General features: G+C 35.6%; 1 protein-coding gene across 3 annotated transcripts in view; it reads right to left on the reverse strand.

The window, feature by feature from the left end:
• The window catches only part of LOC129239531 (MICAL-like protein 1), a 234,199-nt gene that overhangs the window by 105,943 nt on the left and 106,112 nt on the right, over positions 1 to 22,144 (reverse strand). The window lies entirely within an intron of this gene.

Here is a 22,144-nt window from a genome sequence, read left to right on the forward strand (position 1 = left end):
CAGCTTAAACTGCATTCATTAAGGCTACTCAACCAAAGCCGCTTCGCTTTATTTGTTAAACGCATTGCTGCTTATTTTTGAGGCTGCAGCTAAGAAGTTCTGGTGCAGACCGATTGAACTATGCGAAGCATGATTGTGCCACACTGTTATCCTTGACGCAGGAATTAAGCAATTTCGACTCTTCAAAAGAAAATAAAGACTTTTTGAAAGAAAAAAATTGGGATTGTGTGCTTAAAGGTATGAAAAAAGTGCGATGCAGAACTTGGCTTAAGAAATATTTATGTTGACGGACGATAATGAATTGACAGGACAATAATGAATTGTGCATGCCCTAGTAAAAGAAGTAGTCGGAAAGAGATGAAGTTCCTCGGGGATATATATATATGTATATCGCACGCCTAATAGAAGAACGTCAGAAGCCCAAAAGGGATGCATGGCGACGTCTACTAACAGCATCTCATTGGCTAAAAAATTGTATTTAATTTTACTTAGCATAAAGTGGGCAGAATAAAATAGATACTCACTTTCAGCTACAACTACACGTGCAAGAAAATCATCACGAAAACAAGTTAGAAGAAGACCGCTGCAGAACTGCAAAGTGTTTTGAGGCAGGCCCGAACAGAAAACTGTCGAACTTTCTTCCAGAACTTGGTACAAAAGACGTTCGGTTGTATTATAACAGGACATGGGGTCAACAGAGGATATTTTTAAATTTGGCAAGGAACTTGGACAAGCTATCTCTGCCTTCGTCTCTATTCTATTCAATCTCTTTCTTTCTGTTACTTCTCTCTTACTCTTCTTGACTATCTATCCTTTTACTTGCCAGAACTTTGAATACAATGGGCTCTTTAGCTGAGTGTTTTGGGAGTTACCCATCTCTGGGTGCTTCTTGGCTTGCCCTTTTCAAATTTCAAATTTTAAAGGTTATCATTCAATCGAAGTTTGTTTTACTTGGTACTGAGACAATTGAAAGAAATTAGCGCCAAAATTGTGCAATCCTAGCATCCATCACTATAACATATGGTGCTTCTACCCCTCTCGAGCTAAACATGGCATTCCCTCATACTACCCAAAACCCATCAATTATCATCGAACAGGCTGAGTTAAGTGAGCTACTTTTTGCTCCATCTCTGGCAGCCAAATTAGAACTGGCGCAAAAAAAATCTTTACTGCTTTGGGCACGCGAGACTCCATTCTGCGAACAGTGCACACCAGCAGTTGAAGAAGATGCAAAACATGTGCTTTTTGTGTGTCACCGCTTAGGAAGTCTAACGGCAAAACTGGAAGATAGCCTTGGCTGCAGCGGCGCGCCCGAGAATCTAGTACCACTTTGATGAGTCAGGATACATGGAACAAAGTACAACACATGGCTGCCGATATTATGAAGCAACTTCAGTACAGCGAGCAGGCAAGGCGGATGCGCGAACGCCAAGTTAGTACATAAACCAGCAAACCTACTCAGAGGTTAAAATGCAGGTAAACCGACGATACCACTCTTAGATGACATGGGCGGAGACATGGTGGTAGGCGGCGTACAGGTCCGACAAGGGTGGCTCTCTCCACAAATCACTTTACGGTGAGTCGTAACAGGTAGATAGTAACTGACATCGGGGGTAATGCTCAACTTAACGTATGAGAAATCATTGTTAGGTACTAGATTTATAAATTTTTTAAGTTATGATAATAAATAAAATGTATATAAGCCCACTGAGAGGGGATCAAAAAAATTCGCAAACATGATACAAAAGTTTAGACTCCCAATATCATTGCATAATAGTAATAATCTAGTAATTTTAAGGATATCTCAATAGGTTTCTGTTATAGTTCACTCATATACTATTCACACGGTTAGTTCTATCATTACTAAATTTTACAAGATGGCATACGAAAAAGTTCAGCGCAGTCGCATTTTGTCATCCGCTGTGCGTTATTGGAAGTTATAATTTCGATGAAGTGCTGTGCTTTGCTTACTTCAGAATCAAGCGTTAACCTCAATCATCAGTAAGCCGTGAAATACAACCTAGTATCAATATTACTTAAGGGGTTAGGGGTAGTCAGAATTTTCAAAAAATCGATTTTTTTTTTGCATTTTCTTAAAGTGTAATGTTTTAAAAATATTGTGTAAAAATTTGAAGTGAATCCGACAAATACTTTTCAAGTTATTCAACAATTAACAAAGGGCGCTCGGCCGCTCCGGAGCCGATAGCAAAACTTTAAATGCGTTTTTCTCAAAACTATGTTTTTCAAACTGGTGAACACTGTAACTTAAAAACCGCTACGTAGATTTCAATAAAATTTATACAGCTTTTGAAAAACATAAAAAACTTGTGCCTGACCGAAGGATTTTTTTTTTTCAAAAATTTCGATTTTTTTTAACAATTAACTGTTGGTTTTTTTTTCTAAAATCTGGAAAAAATTTTCTGAGGCCGCCATTTTGTTCATTTTGAAAAAAAAAGCTTCGATCAGGCACAAGATTATCTATTAATAAAACTAATTTTTCTTGTCCGATTGGTTTTAGATGAATCTGCAAGGACTTGTGATGTTCACCGCAAGGGACTTCTGGAGAAACGGGCTTCACACAAACAGCGATAACTTTTGCAATTATTAATTTTTTTTTTTTTGAAATTTTGGTGAAGTCAAGCTAAAACATGATGTTTTTATGCTATGTTTTTATTTTTGTTAAATAAATTAATTAAGTAGCAAAAAAAAATTCGTGAAAATCATAATTTTTTCGGGCCTCTGACTACCCCTAACCCCTTAAGAATAAAGAAGAGTGAACAACCCCTTTCCACGCACAAAATCCGCACCTTAAAATTTTCTCATTTTTCACGTCGAACCAGGGGAACGAAATAGTAGATGAGATAGCAAAAAGTGCTGTATATGAGCAAGAGAATGACATACCAAAACCGCTAAACACAATATACAACGAAATGGACGTCCACATGAAAAGGCAAGTGGAAGCTAGGTGGACTAACCTGACCACATGCAAAACAGCAAAACTCATGTGTAGAGCTAACGACAAAAAACTGACTCAATTCGTACTTACACTCTCGCGAAAGGAATGCACAACTATCATAGGTATGCTAACAGGTCATAATCTATTGGCTGCACATGCGTACAAGATAGGGATTGCTAACACGGACAAATGCAGAGAGGATGTTGAGGAAACTTTAGAACTCCTTCTGTGCGTCGGACCAATGGGGCAACTTTTGGAGTGTTCGAGAGAAAGACTCTGCTGAATATTTATAAACCTTTGCGGGTAAGCGACGATGAATGACGCAGGCAGTAGAATTATTAAATATGTGAGTCCACTTCTTGAATATATGTACATAGGTATGAAAAATTAGTTTTATTAGACAACTCAGGCGTTGTTTTACGTCTCTGAAACACCATAAGAAACAGATCGGCAATTACTTCTTCGTATGCACAAATACTGCTAACATCGAGCAAAAGCTCATAGAAACACAGTTAGGTGGAAAAATTGAGTAGTTACCAAAGAGATTCTGATACTTTCTGATGAATTTTGTAAGGATCCTTTATATAGACAAATTTTTAATATTTACGTGTTCGACTATAAAGCTGTCAATATGTCTCAATAACAGATCAAACCGGTATACCGGGAATGTTTAATTTAAACCAACCGGTTCATATTTTTTTTTTTTTGTTGATAGGACTGTAAGACACACATCAGTCATTTTTTAGCGCCAACGGATCGTTTGAGAGATACTGTACGTCGCAAACGGCCACAAGTCTGGGCAAACAATTCTTGGATTTTGCATGATGGTAACGCGCCATCGCACCGAGCCCAAATTGTGCTGGATTATTTGAACACACACCAAGTAAATACCATCGTGCAAGCACCGTATTCACCTGATATGGCCCCGTGCGACTTCTTTTTGTCTCCCAAGTTGAAGTTACCACTTCGTAGAAGGAGATTTCAATCGATAGAGGAGATCAAAGAGAATGCGATGAAGGAGCTGAAGGCCATACCTTTGTCGGCCTACCAGGGGTGCATGAAGGACTGGGTTAAACGTTGGCACATGTGTGTTGCTTCAGACGGGTCATATTTCGAAGGAGATAAAATAAATTTACCTGAAATTTAACTCAGTTTTGTTTTATTTAAACATTCTCGGTACTCTCTGATCATAGGGTATGAAAAAACGCAGCACTACCTGACGACTTAATGTCTGTCCGCCCTTCGGGTAACCGATTGGTATGGGAGTATAACTAAGCTAGACATACGCAGCAGGCTATGTGAGAATATGTATTTTAAAAAGGGCCTTGGTGCCGAATTTCAATATATGAGACTTATGTTTTCAAAATTATGGCTCAATAAAAATTTCACGTGCATAGGCGCTCCTTACCTAAGGATACTTTTGATTACTTTACTGTGGAATTGGTTGCCATGACAGTATCGTCTATCAGTATATTTAACTGATGAATTAAGACTAAGGCCTCAGTGCCTTATATTTTGTATTTTATAGGTAAACAAATCTATTGCGAGATTAACTAGAATAAGCCTACGTTGTCAATTTTCAACTCTTGAGTTTCGGATCAGCATACAATGTTTTGAAGGCACATTTTTTCACCTGGTCACTCTAAAGTACAACTTGGTCTCGGTTTTATAAGCCAATAACACACACCTTCCATATTAGAACTAATGTTTGAAAAAAGTGATATTTTAATTACTCAAAAAAACAAAAAAAAACAAATAATTTAAATATTTTCTATAAAAGAAAAGAATAGTATAGGTTCACTCATTGATCAATCCAATTCCGTACCGTTATTGTAAGAAAAAAATTTGATCATCACTGATCAATTCACTTAAGTTTCGTTATATTGCGTAGTCGAAAAAGTCTTTTCGTATTTCTAATCAAACTTCAACTCATTTTTTTTTATATTTATAATGAACTTTATTAAACCAAATATGACCATTTTGGTCGACCACCTTTTGCTATTTTTCTTTTAGAGACATTATTCCATTCCATTCACAGGCTTCTCTTGAAACCAACTTTACTCCATTAAGGGAGTTCTGCATTGACCGGTCAATCTTTTCCATAATTTCATCGACTTTTTCAACGATAGGTCGACCGGAGCGAGGTGCATCTTTCACATCGAAATTTCCAGAACGGAAGCGAGCGAACCATTGTTGTGCTACACGAACGGATACAGCATCGTCTCCGTAAACTTCACAAATTTCATTGGTGGCTTGCGTGGCATTCTTCCCTTTTTTATACAAAAATTTGAAAGTATAGCGAATTTCTTCATTATTTTCACTCATTTTTGAACAGCTATAACTTTTTTTCAACTTCTCCGAATTTTATTTTGGTTAAATGAAGCTTAAAATGTCACCTTTCTAACACCATATGATATGATACAATGTGATTGGTAGCACTGGAGATAGATGACTCCAACGACATCTATTGACAAAATACGAAACGACTTTTTCGACTACCAATAATTACAAAAATCAAAAACTAGGAATAATAATAAACTGATAGTTACGCCCTTTCTAAGTAATCAAATTAAAAAATTCATACAATTAATTATCTGATTTTTCCATCGGATTCGCAAGCATCGATTTCGTGAAATTAAAAAAAATTCAATATTTGCTACAATGTTATTTATTTTCAAATATTTAATAATATTTTTAATTAATTATTTTTCTTTTTATTTTGGCTTTAAAATTTTAGCTGCTGTCAGCGCGCAAAATGCATTTCATATCTTATATTCGTATATTTTTTAATATTTGCATTTTTATTTTTCCTTTTCTTTTTATTTGTGTATTTCATAAGAATTGCTGTTGGTCTCATGTTGTTACTGGCATAATTGTGTTGAGAGTTTGTTATCGCCTTTTCGGTAATAAATCGATGTGTCAATTTCAAAATTTATGTCTGCATGAAATTGATTTATTGGTGCGCTTTGCTTTGTCGCTTTTTTATTGCAAGCTCTATACACTAGCACTTTAGCAGCCAACAGATTTTCCACATAAGAGATTAAACATTTCAGATTTACTATTTACACCGTACAGTCTACATAATTTTAAAATTTCAATCAGGTCGTCTGGTACTGGCGATTTGCATTTACCCTGACTAATTTTGTACGGCATGCAATTTGCAAACAGTTTTAAAATAATTAAAAAAAACAATATTCAAGTACTTAGTTATCAGGAATGTTGTGCGGTATCAGTGTCTGTCAAGTTCGTGGTATTTCTTTAGCAGCTGTGGTCAAATAAGCAGTGCAAAAAAATAGTCAAACACCTTTATTTAGTGATAGTTTAAGCCAACGGTTGACTCATCATGGTGTTTAGTACCATAATACTTATCGAACCCCTACAATTTTTCCTTCTTGTTATTAGCTTCACAGTCTGTGGTGGGCCATAGCTTAATCAACAATCATCCTCCAGTTCACTCTCCCTCTCTCTCTCTTTCTCTTGCTACATTTTTCCAATTATGAATATTCATCACTTTCAAGTCTGCTTCGCGTCATCAAGCCATCTCTTTCTTGGCCTTAAAGCAAGAGCCCTTAAACTACCATGATCTTTTGGCGGTTGCAAACTGCTTTTCGAGCACTATTTTGTATTTTCAAAGAAATCGTAAAATTTTTCATTTTTCTCTTGTAAGGGAAAATTAGACAGGTGAACGAAGAGATTCCCAAAGATTAACCATAGCCTTTTTTGAACTGCGCATTACAAAATAAAAAAAGTTCTGTTAAAAAAATTGTATATAGGGGTTTTTAATAGGTGCGTTCAAACTTTGATAGTGTTTAGCACCCATCGTGGAAAAGTTATAACTGTAAAATTTTTAGTATATTTATTTCAACATTTAACCATAGAAGACTGCATCCTTCGCATATAACTGGCGCTTACCCCCTTTATTGGGTGTTTCGCCGAGCTCTTCTTCCAGTTTGTGGCGTACGTCTTGAGGTTGTGCCACAAATCGAGTGACCTACAGTTTTAAGTTGAAGCCGAACGGCAAATGGTTTTTTGTGAGGAACTTTTTCATGGCAGAAATAAACTCGACCGCTTTGGAAAAAACTTCTATCATTTTGTGTTTCATGCGCAGAGACTCGAATCTGTGCACTTCCGAATGGGAGTCATACCAAACCATTCGGCAACGCAGTTCTATAATTCGTGAAAATTTATAAAATTTGCTATCGATCTCAATACCTATTTGCGTTCAATGAAAAAATAATATCCAATGATAAGTAGGATTTCTCGTAAAAAGAACTCGTAAACCAGCAAAATTGCTGGATTTAGCGCACCGAAAATGTACAGGAGACTCTACAGATGACTAGAAGCTGCGCTCACAGTCAATGGCGACCGATATCGGGCAAGGATAATAAACTTTTTGTGACCTAAAATGGATGATAGGGACCTCAAAATGATGTAGTTTCAATAGCATGTCCCCCATTTACAATACTGGGCGGGAAATATTGAAATAATTCGAGGAAAAATTCGAAGACGTCGTCGCGGTGACATTCGCTGGTGAATATTTCAGATCCTCCTCGAAACATTTTAAAGTTTGCTATTTAAATAACCTGCTTAATGCACTACTTTTTCTTTCAAGCCTATTTCCTATTGCCTTCTTTGGCATTGTTAACTTAACCTAACTTTTCATATGGGCTTACAAAATCTGACTATTTGGAGACTCTCTTTCTAGTTGTCTCATATGTCTCATCTAAATTTCTTTCACTTCAAACTCTATCCCACAACTTTTGGGTTTTCACAACCCCACGTGCAGCTTCGATGCGTAGGGCTCCCCTCATCGCGTGCCATGTCATTTTCTACTATATAACAAAGGATGGAATTTTCTTATATAAGAAAAGTAATTATCAAAAATCAAAAAGAATTCTGAGTCACTTCAAACTAGCACTTTTTTGTACTAGAATTTAATGGGCTATAATAAATAATAAATGAACAAAAGAAATATGGTCAAAATAGGTCAAAATATTCTGGCTTAAATAGTGGACACGACGTATATGACGGGCACCTTCATAAATATTTTACTAAAATAATAATTAAAAGCAATTAATGCCATTTGCTTTCTTCAAAATTAAATCGCCTTTTTTTTTATAAGCATCCACAACTTTCTATGTTTCTTGCTGCATGAATCATAACTACTCCACTTCCCAGTTCGCTTTCGAAAAATCAAAATTTCATACAGAAAAATAGGTGCAATGAGAAATCGAATGAATAAATTCTCTCTTATAATTTGCGAATTTCAATCACGTTTTCCCCTATCATTTATTACAAAATTACACACAATTTGAAATCACCTTCCATTAACTGCAACTTGAATAACACGGCGAACAGTTCAATGCCTTCTCGCTACCTTTTTAAACAGCCTTGCCAAAAGCAGCCAATAATCGTGCCGATCCTATACAATCGACAAGAATTTCAGTTGTAATTTAGCTGATTGTAGATCTGCAAAGCAAACGGAAGAAAAAACTTGTAGAAAGCAACCCCACCAAGCAAAACCAAAAAAAAAAAAAACCAAGTGAACTGTGAAATCTCACAACGATTCCAAATCAGTTACTATTATTACTATAGCCAAGCAAGAAGTGAAAGTAAAATTGTAACTTCTGCCAGCCGATCGTGTCGCCTCACTTTAGTAAGTAAAGTATTACAGCATCACGATCGCATTTGAGACGAATGGCGGATGGCGGGATGCTCACTTGTTGCATTTATGTTGAGTTCATAGCGTTTCTGTTGTTGTATTCGTAGCTTTTCATTTTTATTTGGCAATCATTTCTGACTAAGGCCGACGACATCGGCAAAAGCGCGCCTGAACGGCCACCAACCCTAGTGCACTACAAAAACAATAAACAATTGCGCTTTATAGAAGGCAAGAGGTGAGCGAATTTCTAGGAATTTTTTTTATGTCTGTGGTCGTAAACAGACATTTTACTTTCTTTGCTTTTTTCACTCATTTGGCTGTGAGTCTAGAGAGAGAGTAGATGTGAGACTGTGAGCGCTTTGCAAGAGCCCAAAGGTCTTCAATAATTATTATTGTAAATTTAAAGTACGATCGCTTTCGTTTTCCAACATTCAATAAATATTTCTAGGTAAGCGAATAAGTTAAGGAATAAGGTTTATTAGTAGTATAAGTATTTAATAAATCCTGAATATTCAGCTCCGTACTCTCAAGTGCATTTATATTCCGCGCAAGCAATTTTTTGCTCGACCACTGATAGGCTGTGAGCTTCTGCGAAAGTCGACTACTAGGCACGCAAATAAGCATAAGAAATATTTTGAGCGACTTTAAGCAACTATTCAAGATACATTCCATGTCATTTTTATGAAAAAGGGTTTATTTCAAGTCAAATTAAAGGTGGTGCCGGCAAATCAGCTGATTTGTTTTTTTCTTTCGCCGTGCCCATGTGAATGTCAGCCCAGAATGAAACAAAGCTAATTAATTTTTTGTTTTTTACTTTGCCAATACTGCCAATACTTTGACAATCAAACGTACAAAACACAGTTGTTGGTCTAGTGCCACCACCTTTAATGAATACACCTTGGTTTATTTATACATATAATAAGGAGACGGAAATAAGTTAATAATTTTGAGATTTAAGCAATATTGCAAAATTTGGGGTACAATTTTTTAAAGTGTCTTCTGTATATTTTGTTTTGTTTATTTTTTTTTGGAATTTTTTATGACAAATCATGCTTTAAAAAAATTTTTTTTTTGGGAAAATAAAATATAAATCGAATAAAAGATGTACAGCGTGCCAGTGAAAGTTTTGGAAAAAGATAAAGATTTGTAGAAAAAATTTTGAAAAGCTACACTCATATTTGTTTCATATTTTTGTCATTACGATAATAGCTAAGACTATGCTTAGTAATCCCTGAAAGTTTCATAGCAGTGTTCCCAAGTTATACACATAGAAAAGCGTAATAATAACGAGCCAGTGAATAATCAGTGCAAACTAACACTAATTTGGTTGCCGGGACATGTCAACATGACCAGAAATGAATTAGGTGGCGAATTACTTATACTTATACCGTTAAACAAGCACCTCACGCATCAGTACTAAAGACAGAACGCTTCAAAAAAAGCTGACATATAAGAAAATATTTCTACACCAAACTACACCTTCATGGAGCTCAACTAATGACTGCTACCAACAAATAAACCCTACAAAAACCAGATTTTATAAAAGAAAATAAAAATAAAGAGACGTAGAAGACAAACCTTCAACTCAGCTTCAAATCTTCAAGAGGAAACCCAATGGTCCACTTACCCCGACGACAAATACCGCTGGCCCTAACCATAGAAAAAGAGATCTATGCAGTAGAGTAGCCAGTTTCGTCCTCTTGTTTGTCGCACCGATTTGGGCTGATGCATTGAATGTAAATATCTGTCTAACGGCTAAGCGCTCTTTAGGACTATCTGCGGTTTCAGTACAATTTCTGATGACGATTCCTTCGTTAGTGCTGGACTAATACCGATAGATATTTTCGCTAATAAAATGGAAAGATTATTTTCAGTAGTGAATAATTCCTAGACGTTACCTTTTTTATGTCATCTTTGACATTTGCCAAGTAGACAGATGTACAATTTTACATAATTTAACAACGCGTTAAAATTATTGAAACTTATAAACTGGTCGTCCTGAAGTCTTTAACTCCGACGCCTTGCTCGAACTCGTGGAAGCTGAGCCAAATTTGACAGTCGATATGATAGCTCAGAGGTTAAATTCATCGCATGGAACAGTTCACAGGCACCTGGTTCAGTTGGGAAAGGTTTCAAAGCTGAGAAAATGGCTTCCGCATAGACTTTCCGTCGCCAACCTTCAACAGAGAGTGAATGTGTGTTCTGAGCTGCTGCAACGGCTTGAAAATGAAAGTTTTTTAAACCGTATCCTTACTGGTGATGAAAAATGGGTCCTTTACAATAATCCTGTTCGCAAACGCCAATGGTTAGATAAAGATGAAATACCAGAACCGACCCCTAGAGATGGCCTTCACCCCAAGAAGATTCTCCTGTCTATTTGATGGGATATGGCCATTATTGTGAATTTATGAACTTCTGAAACCAAACCAGATGATAACTGCTGATTATTATTCCCATCAGCTATCAAACCTGAATGAGGCACTTAAAAAAATCGACCGTCTTTAATGAATAGACGCAAAGTTTTGTTTCACCACGACAACGCAAGACCTCATACTGCAAGGCAAATATTATATTAGACAAGCTGAACGAGCTCGGATGAGAGCTAATGCATCCACCATACTCTCAGGATATTGCACCTTGTGATTATCCCCTTTTCCGTGGACTTCAATCCCATATTAGTAACAAGGACTACTCCTCAAAAAAAGCTATAAAAAGGGATATCTAAGCGTATTTTGGCTCAACGGACAAAAACAAAACAACAACAGGGATTTAAAAATTTGCCTAAACCTTGGAAAGACATTGTAAATAATGAAGGAAAATATATTATTGATTAATAAATACTTTAAATATCTTTTTTATTAATTTTAAAACCACCTTTAAAAAACGAACGAAATTATGGACTGCCCTCATACAAATTTTCGATCTTTAAGAAGAACATATCGCAAAATTATTGATTTTTGTGGTAGAAATAATCATCGGTTTGAGTCGACAATTCAAAGGTTAGTGAAAAAAAGTTCTGTCGAGTATAGGAAAAGAGTGGCAGACCAAATACTGAACATTTTTTGCGAATATTTCTGCTGTAGCGCTAAGTGTTGCTGAACGGCCTTGAACATCAAAAATTTGACGTTCTCAACAATTAGGCATTAACGAATCGAATTAAAGATTTAGAAAATAAAGATTTCCATCACTCAAAATAATTTTTGTTTAATAAAAAATAAAAAAATTATAAATTAAATTAGATTAAGGCGAAGGAAGAATTTAAAAATAACATCCATTTGTCAATTTTTATTTCAATTTTGAACTCATTTTATACGGGTGATTTTGGTCATATATTACATTATGTAGCGCTCTTTTGTCCATTATGGAGTAGTTCTTGACTGGTATAAGGCTGCTGTAGAGGCTGACAACTGACATTTCGCTAGCATGGAGGAACTAAAGCAAAAGAACTACTTCAACTGCAAAGCAAAATGATGATATTTAGTACAGTTCAGAACCAATAGGTTTGACTACAGGGCAATTGGAAGTTTTTAGGTCAACTAAAGAAGTGCAAGAAGACTAAAGAGTTGTTTAAGAATAAAAATAATTTTCATAGTATTTCGATAAATTGTAAACGAATGCAGCAACTATTGTTTTATTAATGCATGTATGTATGTGTGTGTGCAATATTTAATTTTTTTGAGAAACAGCATTTTCTGCATTACAATTTTCTGTAAGCATTGCATAATTCTAATTTTTTTCGATTACAATCAGCAGAAGCTGCAGTTGAAATGCTAGCAGCGAAGCCAAGGTGCAAAATTGCAACATCTCATGTTGCAAGCGTTGCAAACTAAGTGTAGTCACAAGTCAAACGAAATCGTGATATATCAAAAGTCGCGTTTAATCAATTGTTAAATGCCAAAATCGATGGCTGTTTTGAATGCGAAGCGCGGAGATGGGACAACCAGTGGCAAACTATTGTTAAAAGTATGGCAAAAATAAACAAGAAAAAACACAATATACGAACAGTTCTTCATTGTAGGTATGTATGTATGTGCATATGCATAGGTACATATGTACCACTACGTACATATTTTTTTCTTCTTTGACTACTCAGTCCCCAAATCAAAAGTGTGTCATCTTCGGCTGCGAGGCGCGCAAAGCATGGAACGTCTCCATTGACACTGTGTGTGTTGTTGTTTCTTTTTGTTGACTTCTTATTTATTTATTAACATCTTAAAAATAAAAATACATAAAACCACCAGCATTGCCAACGTGTAAGTTGGTGGCGGCAAACAGCAGTTTGCGCAGCTGGAAAATCTTAAAACAATAAGCAAACTAGCAAAAGTTTTAGTTTTTCTGCGTCTTTTGCAACGAACAACATGGAACTGTCCGTATGTGTGCATGTATGTAGGTGGATTGTGTGCTCTTCTTGTCGTATTTTTTCATTTCTTTTCTTCATCTACATCATTGTTTTGGTGATATGTGTGTTTTTTTCTCATTTCTGGCGCTGCCATTGCATAATCGCTAAAATGACATTGTTCCCACAGCGCTTAGCTGCACTGGTCGCTACTGTGTCTGTGAGGAAGATTGCAATATTTACAACTTAACACAACTGCTGCACCCTTTATTCCAAAAAAACCCTACTGTTTTTTTATCAGTAATAAAATGTATGGCGCCATTGCTCAGTCGTACGAACAGTGCCCAGAAGCTGGACAAAGGTCGTCGGTGAATTTCGGAAGTTTTTATTATTGAAACTGACAAACGAATATAATAATTTGTTTGCCTTAATCCTTCTGGGAAAGTGCGTTAAAAATTTCATATTGTGGTCTTGTTGCGATCTTAGACACCATTGCATTTAGTAATATTACCATTAGTTTATATTAGTCATATACCTGCAAGCCCAAGATAAGTACCATTTATTTTCTATGTGATCTGGTATTTACCAATTATTATTATTCTGGAGGTAATGTCAAAATCTTGAACTTCCAAGTTTAGCTTTTGTAGCAACTTAGATTTATTAGTGTAAAAGTTGTACCGCCCCATCTTCCCACAGTCTAATTTTTAAATTTTTTTTAGATTATTTTTACTCAACATCGGAAGGAGTATTCTTTGAAGAATAACTGAAATATGGAGAGAATTACAAATCTTAGTTTTTATCTTCCAAATATGTTTTTTCAGGGATGAACGAAGAACCAGTGAAAGGATCAAAACATGCTTTCAAAAAGATTTAGTTAAAAATTTCGTGGAAAACGGAAGAAAAGCGGCAAAACAAGAAGCAATTATTTAAAATAATAAGTAATAAATGGCAGAGATTTAGTTTGCAATGTCTTCCTTCATCAAGTTCAGTCTCGAAAGAAGCTCGATCACTCGAGTGAAATTCAGGCCATTCAAGCGGCTGTAATCACTACACTCAACAACATTTTCGAGGGTGCTAACAAAAGATCCGTAACTTGCGAGGAAAAAAACGTAAAAAAATGTTTAATATTTTTATACTCGAATATTTTATAAAAAAATTTCATATTTTTAGGCTTTATCATTTCTTATTTTTTCCCACAAAATGATTATTATTAGAATACATTTTTATAATTTGTAGATCAATTGTGGAAAACAGTCCGCAACATCACGCATACCACGCAGAGGAGCCGGATCTCGGCCAATTAAGGCTGTAAGAACCAATTTATTGCTACCGACAACTTTTCCCCTCAAATTTATCTTTATTTTTGCAAATACCCAGAAATCACACGGTGCCAGATCTGACGAATATGGTGACGGGCGAATTTCTTAGATGTCAGAAAATCCAATAAAGTTACTAGTCATCTGAGCAGTGTGTGCTGGCGGCGCAGTTCCTCTTTTTTTCTATTTCCCAATAAAATTTCAAACACTTTTGGTAGGCAGTTTTCAATATACCATTTGACAGATACTAATTGAAAAATATCGAAAGGAAGAACAGCTATAATTTTTGCTCTGATGAAGTAAACCAAGATCATCATCACTTTCTTTACTAGCCTTTGTTGTCTTAACAGGTGGATTTGCCCCTAGTGGGCTTCATACCATTGACAGCTCCTTGGTTTTCGGCTCGTACTTATAAAAACAAGTTAAGTCATCTGTTATGATTATATTAAAGTTGATAGACCCTCCGTTAGTGAACATTTTTAGGAAATATTGTAAAAAACTAACTCAAGCTTCTTTAAGATTCTCATTAAAAATTCGTGGAAACCATTGAGCAAATTTCTTCGTGTAATTATCATTTCTTTTATCGCTTGTCGAAGACCCTTTAGAAAATGCATGCCTTTTCCCATGGCCACACTTATCTCGTCGGTCGAAGATGTCAGCCGTTCTTCACGAGGCTAGTCTTCCACGAAAAAATGTTTGGTCTGAAATCTTTGGCACCACTTATAAATGACCTTAAGAGATACCGCGTTGGTTTTATGTACAGTTTGTAGCTCATTGGAAATTTCTACGGACTTGAATTAACGTCGAGAGCCGGAAAGAGTCTCGTGCGGAACTTCTTACTGCGTTGTTAGCGGAATTTCGACCAGCCATTCATCAATAAGCTTATGTTTTGTCGTCTTCATTCTTACTGATTTTTTTTTTAGATTTAGATTGAAACGTCATCAGATTACTACAAAATTAATACCATTGCTGGATTTTGCAAAAACATATAAAATATCACAAATTTAGCAAACTTTTCTTAATTCCCTCGTATTTGTTTTTTATTATGGCGCAGTGCAAATGAACATTTTACATTACGAGGAATGATTAAAACCAAAATAAATGAAATCAAATACATTATGACGACGAGGTAGTAGATCAAAAGAAATTTACAAGTACGTATTAAAATATATAAAAACTTATAAAACCATAAAACTGATATCAATAAATAACATTTACCAAATATCTAGATTTTTAAAATTAAAGAACAGCTTTCTTTTAAAAAGTCCTATCCTTGAAGATCGTTGTTTTGAAGCATTTTTTTTTTTAATATTTTTCGCAAAATATATAAAGAAATCGCTAATATTTGCAAAAAGTTCGGCATTTTTTTAAATAGAGGGTATATAAATCAAACATTGCTGTGGAGGGCTGCCGCGCTCCGTTGGTGGCATTGTGTGGTATGTTGCAAGCAACCGATCATAAGACAAGCAAGTTTTGCTGCCGACGTTGACGTTAATAAGCGCAGTGGCGTTAATGAGTTTTTCTTGGTACTTAATTGGCGCTTCAATTGTTGCTGGCACTTCTCCTATAGATGCTCATGTAGGTGTGTATGTGTATGAGTGCACTTTTGCACGAAAAGAATTAATTAGCTCAGCGCACATCCGAGTCCATTTGACGGCAATTCCTCTAAGGCTGTGGCATATTAACGCAATTATTGCACAACTCTCTTTAAAGTTTATTTGTGGTTGATTTTCCCAGCACAAAAAATGCTTAAAGTTCACTAATCAACGGCAATCGTGCATTATTTAATAATAACTATAATAAAGCATAAGGCCAAATTTACAAATGGAAAAGTTAAATGTGGGAAATGGAACTCATACATATATGTGTATGCGTGGCAAGTTTATCGAAAGTGACATTGGATTATCACACCGACAGTACGGCTTCAGAAAGCAAAGTTCGACCACAGCGCCGATGGATGGGTGGTGAAAGACTATATTGAGCAATGGTAAGTTTGGATGTGAAAAACCGTGGGGAAAAGATTTTAAAGGTGAGCCTGCTTAAGACCGTTATTTGGCTCCAAGCGAATTTTACAAAATCAGCTGATGGATTGACGTCACTTCGGGCGTGTTTACAAAAAACTGAGAGTGTGCTAGTGATATAGTTAAGAGCGATAGTTAAAGAGCAAACCTCGTAAATCAATCATCCTTGGCGAAGAGCAATGGTGAGTTTGGATGTGGTAAACGTCTTCAGTTCAGCAGATTGGTATATTTTAAGTATAATGGGTAAGAAATTACTTGCTTAACAGAGTCGTGGATTATTATACAGAGGAAGGAGTAAAAAATTATCCTATAACAGCAGGAGTGCTACAGAGTTCAAAGTGTGGTGGAGAGAATTCAGAAACTGTGTCCAACACTAGGCTTTTAACCGGAATCAGCTGATTTGCTGATGTATAAGCAGTTGTGACAGCGATTTGTTTACAATAGAGTTCAGCAGAAACTGGGATTTCGTTGGTAATATAAGAAAAATCAACGCCGCCAATGCTACCGTGTTTTACTCGTTGTCGCCTGATCAACTATTGATTGGAAAAGCATGAGAATACATGTGAAATGAGCGGGTAGAATTCTGCTGCCGTGTTACGTATGACGTAGCTGACGAAGTTACTCTCACAAGTTCGCTTCGGATGGTCAAAACTTATTATCTATTATCCATGGGCTCAGAGCTGAACCGAAAGACGTTAAATATCAGGTATGGTGATGTGGTTCGATTACCCCTGTCTGCAGTAGTAGGAATTATAGGATTTGCAAGTGATTTTGCGCTGATACTGGTGGCTGGATTATTAACAGACAAAATATAGATAAAAGTAAACTTCCCAATCGAAACAGCAACAAACTAGCAGAGAAAAGATGGGCGGTTCAAGTCAGCACTGGTAAGAAATCAGAGGTAGCCTCCTTTAAAATAGGCAATCACACAGTTAAAACCTTCCGTCAGCTTCAATATCTGGCAGTGATACTTGACGAAAAACTCAGTTTTGGCGCATTTCTTAAATATATATATATATATTAGGCCGGGTCGATTTGTGGGGAGGCAAAAAAATCGCCCATTGCTCTGTGAAAATCATATTCTAGGGATCAAAATAAGAAACTTTGCCGAAGGAACCATACCTCTAAAACGAATTCTGATGTCCCCCAACTTTTTAGTTTCTTTTCTCATGTAAATGCCAAAAATGGTGATATTTTGAAATTATTGTATGGGGAACGCTGGAGGAGTTCAAAGGGATGTGCCACTGGCATGGGTGGATCGGCCGTCCAAAGTTAGTGGGGGTCGGTCATACATTTGGACTCGATTGGAGCACTCTAAATGGGTCAAAGTGGGATTTTTCGTTCGACCCAAATTGGGGGACCTCAGAATTCGTTTTAGAGGTATGGTTCCTTCGGCAAAGTTTCTTATTTTGATCCCTAGAATACGATTTTCACAGAGCAATGAGCGATTTTAAAATCGACCCGCCCTAATATATATATATTTTTTTTCACAAATGACAAAAAAATGCTTTCCAAAATAGTTGAATAAAAATAAAAATGTAAGAAAATTCAAATATAAAATTTTCCACATTGAATAAATCTCGTTTGTTTTTATTGCTCCACAAATGGATAGACCTACAGTTTTAGGATGGCTTTGAAAGATAGGTGATTTGGGATGATATAAGGAGCTTTTTCGTGGCAGAAATATACTCATGGGTTTACCATTACCTGCCGAGGGGCGACTGCTATTCGAAAAACTATTTTCTATTCTTTTGGTGTTTCGTGACCACAGCTACTTCCAAACCTGTGCATTTCCGAATGGTAGTCACGCATCAACTCATTTGGCTACGGTGGCCACCTATTCTGAATATGCACCCGAAAAGCGTCTAAAAAGTACGATGCGCTCATATGATGCCAACCCCAGTTATGATCTCAAACATTACTCTTCCCAGAAGTGGCGGAAATCTGAGCGAAATTAATGAAGGTAAAATATTATAAAAAGAATAAATATAAAATATATACTATAAAATACCATATGAGATACTTTTTCACTGAGAATGATACCATTCGCATACAAAACCACTTCGGAGTCGGAGCAACGGTTGTAGCAGGCATGATGCCCCTCGATATCTTGGCCCTAGAAAAGAGCGATTTGATAGTCTGTTAAATGTTTCCGAAAATTGGTAGGTTTATTTTGAAAATAAAATAATAATCTTGAGATTTATTTCATGTTTGAAATTTTGGTATTTAAATTTTTAAAGCCAAATATCTTCGGTTCTTTTTAACATTTTCATAAATTGTATTTTTTTATGTTTTCAGCATAAACCAATTTTTAGCAAAAACAAATTTTACAATATTTTTATTTAAAATTTTTGGAAATCATTTTTTGTCATTTGTGTCACATTTTTTTCTTCTATAGTTTTTATTTTGAGCTGAGGCTGTGCTGAGTATTCACTAAAAATTTCATAGTGGAATTCCACTAACTTTTCAAGTTTTAGTCAAATACGTACAGGGAACCAAATGGGTACGGTTGCTACCGTAGCCAAGTAAATGCAACCTCCCTCTGGTGGACAGTATTTGAATGGTAAATGGCAACGGTAGTACCGGGAAGGGATCGGCATTCGCAAGGTGTAGGAGGTAGGAGGTTTAGTTAGGTGAAAGCCTCACACGGACGGGGTACCAGGGAAGATTTAATGGCATGATTTGTATTATTATGGGAGTCATGACCTAAAAGTGGGAATAAGAGACATATGCGCTAGGTGCGGCAAATTTCAAACCAAATTTTCATCAAAACTTCATAACTTTTAATCCGAATTTTTCAGAAAAATTTTGGATATGCAGACTTATAGCCCATTGAATTTTTAGATTTATAATGAAGTGTATGGAATTTAGTGCTTCTAAAATCGTGTTGATTTAAGACAATTTTTTTTCTAACTTTGTTGGGTATTTTCTTCCATATGCAAAGAAATGTTGAGCATTCGAGAATGTTGAGCATTTGAGAAAACTACAAGCTTGCCAGCAAAAAAAGTTTTGTACCTCTTGAGAGCTGCCCTTTAAGGGGCTACATGGGTTTCGTTGATCAAAAAATCGATTTATTTTTTTTTTCTTATTAATTTCTACAACTTCTCAGGAATATTATCCAACATTTTCAAGTCGATCCGAATAATAAATTCGGAGATACAGCCTTTGGAATGTGTGCGGTCCAAGCCACTTTTATTGTTACTCAAAACTTTAAACGCGTTTTTCTCGGAACCGTGTTTTCAAAGTCGGTTGTCAAATGTTCTCGAAAACTATTCAACCGATTTTGATGAAATTTTACACAGTTGTTCGAAATACAATTTACTCGTGCTTGAACGAAGGATTTTTTTTTTTTTTTCAATTACAACTATTTAAAAAAACAAAATGTCAAGAAAATTTGACCGAAATTTTCATTTTTTTGCAAAAATGTCTGCCAAAATTCCAATTTTTACTTTTTTTCTATCCTGCGTTCAAGCTCTTTTTCATTTTGGATGAGCCTGTCAGGAGTTATGCTGACAACGCGGACGCACCTTTTTTTCGAGGGGTCACCGGAAATGACGTCAAAATGGAGGAGTTTTAATTTTTTTTTTTTTTAATTTCAGAAATTATTCTTTAAATATGTATCTATAAGAAAGAAAAAAGTTTGAATTAAATAAATAATGTTTTACATAGAAAAAAAATATTGAAAATAGGCCTTTTTTTACCCGACGAAACCCATGTAACCCCTTAATGCACCAAAATTCAGTAGCCTATAAAACTGCAAGACCAAACTTTTTTATAAACTCTGATAAAATGGTTTAAAAATTTGTAGACTTTTTTTTAATTTTTCACAATATTTTTAACTTTAAGTTATATGGTTTCTGTGTAGTATGTCACAAAAAAACAATAAAAAATAAATAAGACATCAAAATTTCGGAATGCACACCAGTGCTGTAAAATATTTTCTTACACGGTGCGTAAAGCACTGATTTTTAAACGAAATTTGTTTACGAGCTTTAGTACTTGAATTTACAAAATTTCATGTCAAGGGAATCGAACTAAGCTTAGTGATTCGAACTTGTTCTAAATCTAGAAGCATTTACATGTGTGCGAATGTATGTATGTGCACATAACAGCAAAAGCATTGCTTACAAGTTTAACAGTTTGCATGCCTCTATGTATGTAGTAGGTTTTTATGTATGGCTGCTTGTTTTCCATCCCCTTCGTTGTTCAATTAAAAACTTCTCACTTTACCCCACTAACCACGAATGTTCCATTTGCCATACAGGCTTGCCTAGGCCAACGACCATTAGCCATCAAAGCCAACTCTTTTCTGTACAAATGTTTGTGCACGTATGTATGGATGTATGCGTGTATGTATGTATGTATAAAATTTGTGTGAAAAAAACAACTTTATAGAAATAAAATTAATCAAACGCTTCAGCGCATGCGCAGGCAGCGTAACTGACTGCAACTGTAAATCGTTAATTGCTTGCACCAGTAGAAACAACAGCACCAACAAGAAGAAAAATCATCAAACCACGAAAACAAAAACAAAAAAAAAACACAAAAAGCAAAGAGGCAGCAAAGGCAAACTCTTCGCGTTACAATAAAAGTGGATTAGCACAAAATCATAATAAAAGTGCCTGCGTTACACTTTCCCCACCTTCGCCGTCAGCCTTATTTGATTGGCCCCTTTTGTAGTGGCTGAAAAATGCATTTTCTCTGCACACAATATTTGCTGCCTTTGTGCCATTATTCGCCTTTTTTGTTTTATTTTATTGCATTTCCTTTACCCATTCAGCGCACGGTTACTCCGTATCGAAATCGTGTGGAGCGAAAGGGGTGCGGAGTTAAGTGCTGGCAAATGGGCTCTGTGAGGTACTCGAGCGGAACTTTAACTTTTAACCAACCAACAATTTATATTTAGTTCAAAATTAACAATTTAAATAAATATTGTACGAAAAATAGGGTGGCGTTGCTTTGCGACTGCAGCAGATTATTTGTGAATAACAGTATTTTAGCGTAAAGCGGAAACGAAGCATTGTTATTAATGATGGGCATATTTGTTTTTCCTTTTTTCTTTTGGTTTTTTTTATTGTGTTTTACTGAAGTCAACTGACGGTGGGATGTGGATGGTTGGTTTTGAAATAAGTGCCACGTTTAGAAAATTTTCGCACATTGAAATTTATTCACTTAAAAATTTTTTCATAAAATACCAAATGTCACTTGCTAGTGTATTGTAATACTAGGGTATTTAATGTTGTAATTGCGTACATATTTGCCTCATTGGATTTATTATTTCGCAACAATATAATTTTCGAGAATCTATTTTATTAAAAATTAAGGCTGCGTACAAACAATTAAAGTAAGTTGTTAGGCGACGTTCAAAATTTATGAAATGTGCTTTTATCTTTTTACTCAAAAGATACCTTAATATCATGAAAATTATATGCTCCAAAAATTTGAGTTGAGAAAGTTTCTAAATATTGCGTGAAATATACAGTTATCAGAGTTTATCAAACAATTATCAAATTCGCTTTATCTCAATTATCATAGTAAAAAGCAGCCTCAGAGCAAATTTCTTAGATTCCAAATACTTTTCTGACTAATCTCCAAGCCTTAAGTAAAATAATAGAAGTTCAGATACAGGTCTGGCTGGTAGATTTCCATGAGTTTTTCAACATCTTCAATGATTAGCTTACAAGGGCGTGTCTCATATTACAAATTGTAATCGTTGGATTTATCGTTTTGCTATGCCATTCAATACTGTATTGCGTCCTTAGACAGCAAACATTTTTCTAGCCACCTGCTCCACTTTTTCTGCTTGGTAGTGGTGGCAACGAAAAATTGATCGAATTTTCTCATTTCTAACCT

Source organism: Anastrepha obliqua, chromosome 2 (assembly GCF_027943255.1).
Source record: "Anastrepha obliqua isolate idAnaObli1 chromosome 2, idAnaObli1_1.0, whole genome shotgun sequence".
Taxonomy (NCBI): Eukaryota; Metazoa; Arthropoda; class Insecta; order Diptera; family Tephritidae; genus Anastrepha; species Anastrepha obliqua.